The 13,026-nt window shown below is 40.5% G+C and overlaps 1 long non-coding RNA gene across 3 annotated transcripts; it reads left to right on the top strand.

The window, feature by feature from the left end:
- Positions 1-331: 331 nt before the first annotated feature.
- Positions 332-12,825, top strand: LOC114002892. Of its 3 annotated transcripts, XR_005563426.1 has the most exons (6): positions 332-537; positions 4,102-4,302; positions 5,271-5,386; positions 5,877-5,952; positions 9,833-9,957; positions 11,152-12,448. It is a non-coding gene; the product is annotated as an uncharacterized LOC114002892 (long non-coding RNA). The 3 variants fall into 3 exon arrangements; XR_005563425.1 differs by lacking the exons at positions 9,833-9,957; positions 11,152-12,448 and adding an exon at positions 12,753-12,825; XR_005563427.1 differs by lacking the exons at positions 9,833-9,957; positions 11,152-12,448 and adding an exon at positions 12,753-12,825 and having other exon boundaries at positions 5,271-5,411.
- Positions 12,826-13,026: the final 201 nt, after the last annotated feature.

The raw sequence follows: 13,026 nt of genomic DNA, 5'->3' as shown, positions 1-13,026 counted from the left end.
CTTGACAGACCTCTCCAATGTGGGTCCATCCCTCAGGCAGTAGTTCTTCCATATCTACTGTCCCAAGGGTCACTTCCCCATGGGGTGCAGGGGGGGGGGTCTCTGCACCCCGATGGTCCTTCTTAGGATGCAGTCCTTCATAGGGTGAGTTGTACTGATGTGGATCTCCTACAGGGTCATGAGTCCTACCCAGGAATAAACCGCTCCGGCATGGATTTTCCTCTCCACAGGCCACAAGTCTCTTGAAGGACTCTGCTCTCCTGGGCCTTCCACAGGGGTAACGGCCTTCTTCCATTCATCCATCTGCTCCAGCATGGGCTCGGCTGCACCGTGGTGGGCCACCCCAGCCGGGCCCGGCTCGACTCGGCCAGAGGCGAAGGGAGGGCAGTGCCCACTGGCAGGGGCCACTCTGCTGCCCTGGCCTAGCCCACGGGGCACCCCCCCCCCACCCCTCGCAGTTCACTTTGGGGGCTTTGGCGCTGTTGGTGCTGTTCAACTCCTTGGGCAGGACAGGGTCCAGCACGAGCTGCTTGCAGGGTGAGCCCAGGGGGCTGCGGGGTCGCTCTCTGCAGGGCCACGTGCCCCGGCCCTGGTCGTGGCCCCAGCCACCCCTTCACAGGGGTCACTGCTTGGCTCAGCCAGCACTGCCAAGAGCAGCATGGGTGGCTCGGCTGGGGCGCTGCTGCCTGCTCTGGGATAGGTGCCGAGAGTCCTGGGCCTGGCTGCCGCCACCACCCCTAGGCCTTCCCTGTGGCCGGGGGAAGTGGCAGGGCCACCCGGGAGCTTCGGTCAGCTCTCCCCTGGCTTGAAAATTCTTCTGCGCAACAAACTTGTTCTTAAATGTGTTATCACAGAGGCATAATTATTGGCTCTCCCTTGGCCAGCAGCAGGACGTCCCTACTGTAGCCAGCTATCATTGGCTTCACTGGGGGGGAAACTTCTAGCAGCTTCTAACCGAAGCCACCCTATGTACCCCCCCCGCTACCAAAAACCCAGTCACTTCAACCCATGACATCTTGTCTGAAACATTCATGGTTAACAAGGAGAAATGGGCACCTCCCCAAATGAGTTCATACCATCCAAATATGTACCCCAAAACAAGCTTGATAAAACTATCCCTGGGTGTAATTAATACGGTGGAAATTGAGACAACCACCTTAGACTGTCAGGTTGACTGTTGGACAGCAGTTTAGTGAAATGAACTGCGTCCTGAAAGCTTGTACTCTGGGATCTGGGTGATGTGCCACCTCTGTTATTCTAGTTACAAAGCAGCAAACAGGGAAACTGAAAAATAAACCAAAAACTAGTTGGCTATACTTAGTAAGAATCTTTTCCTCTGGAGTTAATTTTACTGTCTTCCTGGAGATTGGGTTTGGTTCAGCCGCCAATTCCTGTCACTTATTGCTGGGTTCATCCTGGTATCTTGCTCATTCTCAAATTCTGCACATGTAGATTCAGAAATAAGCTTCTTAACGTTGATTCTTCACCCTTTCAGTTTGTCAGAGTGAGTTGGGAAGTGATTCCGATTTCTTTTCAAGCTCAATCCCAGTTCATGACCATCTGCAAGTACATGGGAAATTTAACAATAAGAAGGGAATTCAGGCATATTATGTTGGGTTTTGGCACATGCAGGCACGTTTCTAAAACATGGGCTCCAGACTATTCGAATTGATCTGTACCAAAACTTAGGAGTTATTTCTGCACCTCATCTGACAGGCTCATGTGCTTTCAGTGCTGATGAACCACTCCGTTCAATCCATTTTCTTGTGTCAGCAGACAGACTTTATCAAGTAAAAATAATGAGCTCCATTTCCTTGTTATTTCCTTCTTTTTTGTTTTGGGACAGGAATTATTTCCACAAATTTTACATATCTATTATAGCATTACTTTAGCCTGGTTTACTAGATTAAATCATCTTCAAGGCATATCCAGGGATCATTTAATTTGCTGTGTTTTAAGATCAACTAATCAACTTTCAGGGAATATCCCTCTCTCCACTGTCTGTCAGTCAGTGTGAGCTAACACAGTCTAGACACCTTGAGTAGTATTTCTGTCTCAATTCACACCCATTATAGGTGTCTACAGGAAGGTTAACATATGACCCAGGGACTCAACACAACTGCTCACAGACTTCAATACCTTTAGAGATGCACTAAAACATCTGAAACACCCACCTGGCTCTGGCAGATGTGACAGGGATCTAATGGGACACCCGTGCCTTCCTGCATCTCCCTCTGGGAGGCCTCCAAAGGTCCCCACTCAGTTGTACCTGCCTGAGTGAGTCTGGCACAGGATCACAATAACACAACTCTAAAGAGCAGTGAGTCTGCAGGCATTTTGTACCATCACAGCTCTATTTTACTGAGAGCTGAATCACAGCCGGCCACTAGGTTGCAGCTGAAGATAAATCACAGAAAAAAATCCATTTGCTAGAGCAACCTGTGCAGATTCTCACTGCTAGCAAGCTCTGGCCATGCACTTACAATTCAGTAAGTAATGATAAATAATGCACTGACAGGCACCATTACTTTACTTATTCATTTATGTAAAATTCATGTAAACATGTCCAAGTAGCACAATATTCTATGCCAACCATTATTAGAAGGCATTAGTTTCGTTTTGTAGGGTAACCAAGCTGGAATAAAGTAAATTATCAATTCAGTAAAGCTGAGAGGTAAACAGTGGTCCCATTTAAAATCTATACCTTGGAGTATTATAAAGAAGGATGGCTCCAAATGTTTTCAAATGTACCTTTATTTCAGGTCATTATCTTCAATAAAGATGGGGATGGCTTTCACAAGAATACTCTGATATTTGGCTAGAACTGAGCTAGCTCTTTCAAAGTATTTTTAAAAAGCTGTTCACTTTTAGAAATGGTTTGAGTAATTGGATTTAAATATAGTAGCTATCTTTTTTTTTAATCTTAGTGTAGTCGCTAGAGCTACTGTACATATATAAAAGAAAAAGTGACTCCTTTAAGCAGGTAATTTTCAATAGATAAGTAAAAAGGCAATTGAAAAGGAACTAATGATGGTATAGGCAGTAGTTTGCAGCACCCATCTATTTTGAATGTTATCGAGTTTTTATAGACATTGCAAAAGAGATGAGAGTCAAGAGAAAATACGAAGAAGAAAGAAGACAGGACAGAATTATGTTTGTTGAGGCTTCAGACATCAGGTGCTCAGAACCTGGATACAATTTAACTCAATAGATAGGTTAGAATATTTACAACTTTTTTTCAGGAAGTATCTATGAGACTTAGAAATAGCTTGATATGATAGAATAAAATCCACCTGGGTGAATATCATGTCCAAATGATAAGCTTGATTGATGAGTATGATGCTGTTATTTTTTAGAATGGTTGAGAAGAAGAGAAGAATGCAAGTTCAGGGAAGGGGTGGAGATTAGGAATGTTGTTTTAGCAATACCAAGTTTAAACTGAGACATAAGTCAGGCTATAGATATATTGACATCTTAATTGGGCATGGGAAATGGATCATGGCTCATTTATAGAAGAGTGTTTCATTTTTCTTTGCTTTGCATGAATGGAATCTCCTACAATTCCAAAGCTGTCTCTCTTTTCAGGCTTGCAAACAAAAAAATTATCATGACCAAAGGAAGATACATGACTTGACTGCGAAATATCAAGAGTGGTTCTAGGGGATTTACTTGCATTTTTGTATACTTAGTTACTTTGAAAATTAGGTTGCTCAAAACTACCAGCCTCCTTTAGAAATGTAGACTATGATGTTCTTCCATTGGACTACTCTTTTTGTAGAGCTAGTAATAGATAATAGATTGGAATTTTTCACTCACACATTTTTCCTGTGTTGGTTCTCCTATGGCAGCTTTCACGTGAAAGAACCCCAAACCCTTATGGGAAATAAGAGACAAACGTATGCACTATAGGCTAAAGTGGGGAGAAAAATCTGCACTTCTGGTTTTTGGGTTTAGATTTGTCCATCACCAAACTTCTTCACTTCCATACACACTAACAGAGCAAAAGAGAAGACAGTTCTCAGTCAGTGATGATTTTATAGGATTTTAGGGGTCAAGATTAACCATCAGTTGTAACCCTTTTATTTAAATGCCCTCTTTCAGGGATTGCAAGAAAAAATCCTCCTCCTAGCCTGCTCAGAAAGCTACCATCTGCTGTAAGACCTGGAACCACTGTCATAAGTTCCAGTATCCACTAAAAATGATGAAGATCAGAGAAAAAGAAAAATGTGCTTCTGGCTAAGACTGTTATATAAAAGGAAAGAATATGAAGAGATCTCTATAGTCAGCAAAGGAAGAAACAAGGTAAAGACTAACTTAGAATATTTTATTCGTTTACCCGTATCACCTCCTGTAAATTCTGACAAAATACAGTGCCCATCTTTCCTCTATATCTAATCAGAGAGGAGACAGACTCTATTTTTCATGTAATGTAATAGAACATACTGTAACTACCAGACAATAAAAGAAGATACGATAATGGCTATGCTTTTAAGAGTACACATTTTTGTTGTTGTCAGACACTGGTCGTATGGTAGCAAATTGAATGGAGCTGAAGGTAATACATAAATCTGAATAATCACCCAGCAGGTAGCACAAAGGGACATTGGCTCTGGGAAATATTGAAAAATCATGGCTGTATTAGCTTTATAGCTCCAACCCCCTCTAATTAGACATAAAGTTTTAATCAATATACTTCTTGAGATTAATCTCTAGACCTTTTCTTCTGGTCTTTCCTAAATGTGATATTAAACAGTGAAATGTGTTTGGCATTTCCAAATAATTTGATGTCACCATTACTGTTTGTGTAAGCAATTGAACAGCTTGCATATATGAAATATGGCCAACTTCTCCATGAAAATAATGGGTGTAGGGATAAAAACGTAGGAAACGTGGCCTACATGGACTATCCTGATATTTCATTTCATGTACAGGAAGTAGGAATATCTCCATTAGATAATATGTGCCTAATTTTCGGAATAGCCAATCATTCAGAAACCTAACCGAAGGCACTGACATCTGCAAATGGTTGTCACTTAGCAGTCAACCACTTACTTGAAATCAGAAAGGATTATCTGGAAATGTAGGACAAATCTGGAAATTGCTCCTGATGGATGAATAAATCTCTTTCTAAGACAAAACAGAAACGAATTATTATACAAAATTATATTTTGATCAACCTATTCCTGGAATAGAGAGGATTAAAGTAACCAGAGTCTTGTTCACAGATATCATTTGCTGCACTATATAGAAACAAATGTCCTTCCATTTAGGACCAAGTAACCAAGAAATCAAGAATGACAATGTTTTGATCTCAAGGAGTGTGTCTATGTCCTCCAACAGACCAGCACAGAAGTCTTCATCTCCTGTTCTGTTTCCACACCTTCAGGTCAGCCCACAGTCTCTCTTTGCAAGTAGGTACAGCAAGACACAAACACAAGGTGGGATTCAGCTGACCAATACAAAGGCAGGATTCAATTTGAGCTGAAGACAGATACATCTAACAGGTTACATTTAGGAGTTTGGTGCACTAGGGGATCAGCTCATTTCTGAGTACGTAATTGCTCTGTGGCATATGAGATGCAATAGAACACCTAAGACATTAACATAGAGCTAAGAGATATCACGTTGCCATGTACAGGAAACCTGTGCCCATTTTGGTCAGCAGCTGCAGTCCAGACACATTATTTTAGGGCATCCCAAATAGCACTGAACACATTTTTAGACAACTGAATTAGATTTGTGTTTGACTGATGCTTTGCATGGCCCAGCCCATGTCTCATGTCAGATTACAGCCCCAAACACCTTTGCCCTAGGCTCACTGTCCCTTATAGAGCTCTTGACCTTGATTCATTTTAGGGTATTTTTTTTCCACTCAGAAGACTCTCAGCTTCATCACATGGCTCTTTCCGCTGGTATGTGAAACACCAACTTGCAGAGCACTCAGCACAGCAGGTAAAGGAGGGAGGACGGATTCTACACTTAATGGTTCATCTTTCTACATAGCCATGTCAGCACTTTACGGAAGTGAGGTTACAATTTTTACTTAAAATATGGATCCAGTAATGCTGCCAACTTCCATTTATCTCTGTCATTGAGCTTGTTGGCCACAGCAGGCGAGGACACAATTCAACAGCTACTTCTCTTCACTGGTGTTCAAACCACAGATCCCTTTATTTTAACACAGGATGCTGTTTATTCCAGCAAATGGCAACAAAGTTAGACTCAATGGTTGGACTCAATGACCTTATAGGTCTTTTCCAACCCAAATGATTCTATGATGAAAGTCATAGTAGCAAAATTTGAGGAGAGACATTTAATGGAGTAGAGCAGTCCTATGAATTTCCTTCTCAGTGATGTGAAGTTTCCTACTTAACTGTAAAGTATTAACATACATTGAGAGGGATAATTAATGCCCCACAGAAAGCCCCTTTAAAGGACTTAGATCAAATAGTCTCCTGGTTACGCATCACCAAGGAAGAGGAATTACTAAGGTCTACAAAAAAGATCGGAGGAAAAAGATCTCTCTGTTAAGAGAGGACTAGAGGATCTTGGTGTACTCAGTGTAATAAAACAAACTGAGAAAAGAGACAGATGAGAATCAATTTGGACAAAAAAATAAACCTGAAGAGTGGGAAGAAATACCTAATATAAAGGCCCTGACAGTCACCAAAGACAGGTTCAAAATAAGCTGAGGAAAATGTAAGCAACAGAGACACAAGGAGCTTTCCTTTTAGGCGATGCTTTGTTGTGGTGGCACGGGTGCATTCCACACACACATTGTGTGTTCTGATGCAAACCATCTAGCCTTGCTTAGGAAGGACAAGAGGAACGTACTGGGGAAGGGAAAATAGGGGGTGAAGACATGACATGGAACTCATCTCACCTGACAAATCGCATTGCTGTAAGATTTACTTGTCTTCATACACAGAGAAGAAAAATAGGCATTTAAGGTTTGATTCACCTGACTAGTTTCAAGCACTAATACTGGGATAAGAAACTGCAAACTAGACAACTGCACAGTGTCAGTGAAATATTCCTTGGGAAGTTTTGACGGAAGTTAGGTACAATATGTTTCTTTATGGGAGAGGGAGTGGGAGGTTTTAAGATTTTACTTTATTAATATTAGGCACATGTATATAGATATGAAAGCCTAACTGAGATTTAGGTAAGATAATATATATCTAATGAAGCAAGCACTTTTGGAGAACATTTCTGGAGGAGACAGGATAGCTAGTAAATTTTGCTTTCACTGAGAAATAGTTAGGTTTTTTTAATATAAATATGGGCTCGTTTCAAGGTTGGTGGGTACAAGTAATTATATTTTATGGAGATAACAGATTAAACTTTCAACACCCATATCCAGTCAGCTGCAATGTAAGAGCTAATAATAACTGTCCTTGGGAAGATTCAAAGTAACATTCAGAAAAACCAGAAAAAGCCAGCACTGACATTCCTGAAATAGTCAAGAAAAAATAATTGCTGTGAATAAACAAACAAAAAGAAAGAATATCTTTGTGTTCCAGAAAGAGACAAAACATAAGTCCAATTAAAGAAAAAAATCCTTTATAGGTCACCTCAGGAAGGAAGAGCTCACAGTCGCCACTAAAATAAAAAATGCAGTAAGGAGAAAAAAAGTTTGGGAGGAAAAAAGTTTGAAAGGAAAACAGTATGAACTACAAATAAAAGCTGCCAAGTTAGGAAAAGAACAATAATTGCTTTGCATGAGCTCCAACACTTTAATATCCAAAAGAGGGGAGTAATGATGGCAGACATTGGTAAGAGAAGACAGATCACTTGAGTATGTTTGAAGATGAAAATCTGAAGTGATAGAAGACTTTCTGGCATAGCATTTAGACAAAGAAATAGATGACATTGACAATACACTGCTGAAGATGGCACTTAGAGGCAAGGAGCTTGGCAAGAAAGCACAAACTGTTTTGACTGATTACTTCTTTCTTTCTCTTAAATAAACATGCTTAAATTTGGTCAGAAACTAGTACTAGCTGGTGTCTGTGACAGTTCAGGTACTTAACGCGCTCAAATTCATGGATTTTTCACCTTGGGATAAAAATATAAGTTGAAAAACTTTATTCAGCATCACAGATCAAGAAGACTCTCTTGCTTGAAGAAAAACTCTTATAGAATCATAGAATGGTTTGTGTTCGAAGAGACCTTAGAGCTCATCTGGTGTTCCTCGAGAGGACACCTTCCATTAGACCAGATTGCTCAGGGCCCCATCCAATCTGCTCTTGAACACTTCCAGGGATGGGGTAGCCACATATTCTCTGGGCAACCTGTGTCAATGTCTCACCACACTCCAAATAAATAATTTCTTTCTAATATGTAACCTAAATCTGTCCACTTTCAGTTTAATGTCATTCCCTCTTGTCCTATCACTAGCTACATATGTAAAAAGTTGCTCTCTCTCTTTTTTTACAAGCTCCCTTTAAGAATATGAAGGCTGCAATGAGCTCTCTTCGAGTTTTCTCTTCTCCAGGTTGAATAACCCCAATTCTCTCAACCTGTCTTCGTACAAGAGATGGTCCAGCCCCCTCATCAACTTTGTGTCCTCATCTGGACTTTAAAAGAATTAAACATCTAATGTCTCTTAGGACAAAAGGCATTTCAGCCTACAAGTATCTAATCCTTTCTCCGTTATTATAAAGGAAATCTGGACAGCTCTGTTACATATAAAAATCATCAACTGTCAACTGTAATTGCCTTAATATCTCACAAGAGGACTGACCACAAGATTGCAGAGATTACTTTGTCTGAGTGCAAGGAACCTCATGTTCTCCCCCATCATGCTGAAAGGCAAACTAAAAAATACCATTTCCTTAGCATCCTGAGATTCCTAAGCTTCCAGTATGGAAGTCAGAGAAGTGCTTTTCTGTCGACTCATATGTTACATGTGGGGCAGCACAGCACATAAAGAAGAGGATGCTTTGTTGCTTTGAGGTGCCTACGAATTTAAGCAACATTGCTGTTTGTATCCAGCAGCACCTCAGAAAGTGAGATTAGCATGTCATTCCACGCTCACACCTTGTTTGTTTTTTGTATTAACACCTAGACATGTTTCAGGGCTCTAACATGGTGGTCTACCAGTAGTTGAGATTAAGGCACATTCTTTGCTGACAATTCCCTGATGAATTAACTTCTCTCTGCATTCAGCCCCAGATTCAGATTTTGCTTCATTCCTCGGTTGGGACAGAACCCTTGTTATGATTTATTGCAATCCTTATTGTGATTAATAGAGCTCTACATTGTTCATCTCCTGGGCAATGAAAGCAGGATGCCTATTCAGCCCAGGGAGGAGCACGTGGTCTCACTTTCACATCAGCAGCCTCGATGAAGGCTTCTGCGTAATGTATTTTTGAAACCCTGTTTCTCACTGACAGGGATGAACTGACTAGTTTTGTGCTTTAGATCTCTGTTTTTTAAGTGGTCTGAACTGTATCTTACATGTCGATTTTCCAATGCATCTTCAACGTATCAAGACTATCATTTAAACATTAACATTTTGTATACTTCAATATTCAAGCTGCATAATATAAAAGAAAAATATGAAAAACGCTTGATAAAATGTCAATGAAAAGTTGCTACTTATTAGGAAATAAAGAGGATGAGAATATGTGGGAAGTAAGAAGGTCAGAAAATAAGTAATGATTTGGGGCTTTTCCCACACTGACAAGAAAGCCAGCTTGTACGAGATACACTTGTTTACTATTTTTAGAATACCACTGTCTGCAGTTACTTACTTTATACAGATTAAAATAATTTAATGCAAAACTCACCTGATAATTGTACAGAGAGTCAGATGATTGTATTCTAGGTGATACATTAACAAGAGAAGTTTTTTGTGCTGAGTTGCCATTCCCTGGCACTGAACTTGTGATTAGACTGAGTCTCCTACTTCCAGATATCCTGAAAGCTTCACAAAGCAGTCTCTGAACACAGGTAAACTAGTTAATATTTCTTCCCAGTACCTTGACCACCTGATTGGGTAAACATGAAATTGTGAATGTAAACTACCAACTAATTTTCCCTCTAAATACTGATTTTATAAATGCCATATGACTAATAATTAATGCCTACTAATACTGCAATATATTCTATTTAAACACAGGTAATACCCATTTATGTTTCTAATGAACAACACTTCTTGACTTCCTTTATTTCTACCTCATGTCTGGAAGTCATTATGCACAGCTAAAAAGCTGCACTAATCTTCTTGAAGCTGCAGTAGATACAAATAGTATTTGTTTATGCAAAAGCTGACTGTCATGGAACTGCCCTGCAAGGGGTAGCTGACACCAGCAATTGTCAGTTCCTGAGGTACATCTCTCAGATGGGTGGGTATGAACAGTAAATGAGATGACTGGCACCACTCACTCCTTTCTCCTCAAGAGCTGTTTCCTACCCTGTACTGAAAAATGGCTCTTAATTGACTTGAGTGAGATGTGGACTGAAAAGATGGAGAGGTTTTCTTTATAAAACTTGTTTCACTTTGCACTGGCATGGATTTAGGACTGCTCTAAAGATCATTTGTCATTTGTCAGCTAGAATGGGTAGTGGAGAGCTTGAGGGTCAGTGACCTCTTTAACCATACCTGGATTCACAAAAGAACGACTGATTTCACACTGAAATCTGCCTTTCAGAGTGGTTATCAGTGTAATGATGTGACCCTGGGACCCTGTAGCAGGGCAGCAGGATGGCTATGGAGCGGTGGCGGATTGTGCACTGCACCCCTGCTTCCAATGCCATCAGCGTTTCTTTCAACAGTTATTCAGTGAGTCTGCCAGGAGGAAAAAAACCTAATTACAGAGCAGCCCTTCGAACAGAAATGTGGTTCACATTTCTTGATGTGATTCCTTTTTATCTGCACTGTTGGCATTTTTAGAATGCAATATCTAAGTTGAAAAGGTTTTAGTTTAAGGAGTATTGTGTTCCTGTTTACTTTCCTCCTTCATCACATCAGCTTTTCATGTTCTTTTTATAGTTTTGGTAAACACTATCCTAGTATCATATCCAAAAATGAATGCCAAAGTGTAATGAAAAGGAGTTTTATTTTAAGACTTCAGTGGAAGCAAAAGGGACCTGCAAAAGTCCCCGAGAGCACCAGAGGATCAGGATTTCTGTGTCTTTTGAAAGACAGGATCAAATACTCAGAGCATTGGAGAGACCTCAAAAAATTGAAGGAACAGAGGGAAAGCCAAGGGAAAGCAATAAAGGTCAACATACTGAAGAAGAATGAAAGAAGAACGAAAAAAGCTTACTCTCAGACTCTCAAAGATTTGTGGATGCCTAGAATCCCTTAAAACTCCTGGTATTTCACTGGGCATTTAGGTAGCTACTGATGCTAAATACTTTAGACACTTACTGTGGATGTCCAGGCAGGACTATCCAGGGAAATGGTGGGATACACAATAGTCACCTCCATTAGAGACATAGTGGAAACCTTCAAGGTCAAGGAAGAAAATTCATAAACAGGCCTGGCAACACTGCTCCTGGGAGTGCTCTGTAGAAATAGCTGGCAGACACAGCGGCAGTTATTGAAAACCATGTCTCAAGTTGTTTCACCTAAGAACACTTTAGGTGTGGCACTGGAAGTTTGCAAGAGTAATTCTGGTAAGTTTGGGGCTTTTGGTGAAATGGGGATATGCACTGCTGTGGGTGAGGCGGGTTGTTTTGACTGCATCTGTTTGCTCGTTAGTGCTAAAGAAAGGGGATTATTTTACTTACTGTTGAATGGGGGTCAGGAGAAATCCAAGATTTGGCAGATCACTTGCACAAGCCTGAAGTGAACACCAGCCACTGCTCACCCCAGAAACGCAAATTTCCTGAAGGCATGGACATGCAATAAATTTTCTAGCCAATGCATCAATGGCTGTAAAAGGGTGTGAAGCTTCAAACTCAGAACACCCTGAAGAACAACATCCTCTCTTTTCTTCGGAACACAGCCCAGGTCTTTTGCCAAAGGTGTTGGTGCAGGTCTTCATGATCTTTGCAGAATTGTAAAAAAGTTCTCAGATCAACGAAAGCTCTCAGATGATCCTACGCTGAAGGTGAAAAACAGAAATCTTTTCCTTCCAAACATCCAATTTTGAGTGTTAGTTTGGTTTGGTCATGCTGTCCAAAGTATAATAGATAATACATTTTAATTGGACAAATCCTCACCCGAAGAGTTCAATGATAGAAATAAATCTTTTTCTGGCTCTGCTGTGTTTGACATAGGCTCAATTCTAATCTCATTTACAGAAGTCTGACCACGACTGGCTGGATTGAAATCGACTGCCTTTTCTAGTGTGAAAATAGGATCAGGCCCCATAGCTACAATTATGGATAAAAATGGTTGTATAAAACAAGGGTTTAGGTCGAAAGGAATTCTACTGACAAACTAAGACACAACCACCCTTTTCTGTGAGGGGAAAAAAAGGGCACTTTTTCAATATAGATAAGAAATAAATGTTTAGCAAACTTCTTTGCTTGGTTTGTGGCTGTAACCAGCCTTAAGCTTCAGAAGACAGCTGGGAAGAGGGAATTAGATGTCTTTACAGACCTCTTTATTTTAATTACTTTCATGCCACACTGAGAAATTATGACCAAAACAATAAACTGAATTAAAATACTTACACTAATAGATCTGGGGATACAGAAGGATAGTTACAGTTGTGTTTATCCATGAATGGAATTTATTGTTTTTTTTTCTTTTTGTTCATTTTTTCCATTTTTTTTCTTTTAAGTCTGATTAGGTGTCTTGGAGGCATGGGATCATCTGGCTTCTGAAAGTGAAAAGAAGGAAATAAAAAGCTTTTGCACTTTGCACTGTGTTCATTACAGTGGTGTGCTCAAAGCTCTTCACCCCATATGCTCTCTTCTGAATCCAGCTCCACCATATGAAATACTGTCATGCTGTGCTTTTTCCCTTCTCCTCCTCCTCTTCCCCTTCCTCCTCCCCCTCCCATTTACCCACTGCCACTGATTCCATCGTCTTCCATCTCATCAATCAATACAACTTGGCCACTA

Source organism: Pipra filicauda, unplaced genomic scaffold (assembly GCF_003945595.2).
Source record: "Pipra filicauda isolate LSUMZ 115617 unplaced genomic scaffold, ASM394559v2 scaffold209_size2725305_pilon, whole genome shotgun sequence".
Classification (NCBI taxonomy): Eukaryota; Metazoa; Chordata; class Aves; order Passeriformes; family Pipridae; genus Pipra; species Pipra filicauda.
The sequence above is the reverse complement of the archived record's forward strand: the minus strand, read 5'-3'. Positions and strand labels throughout refer to the sequence as shown.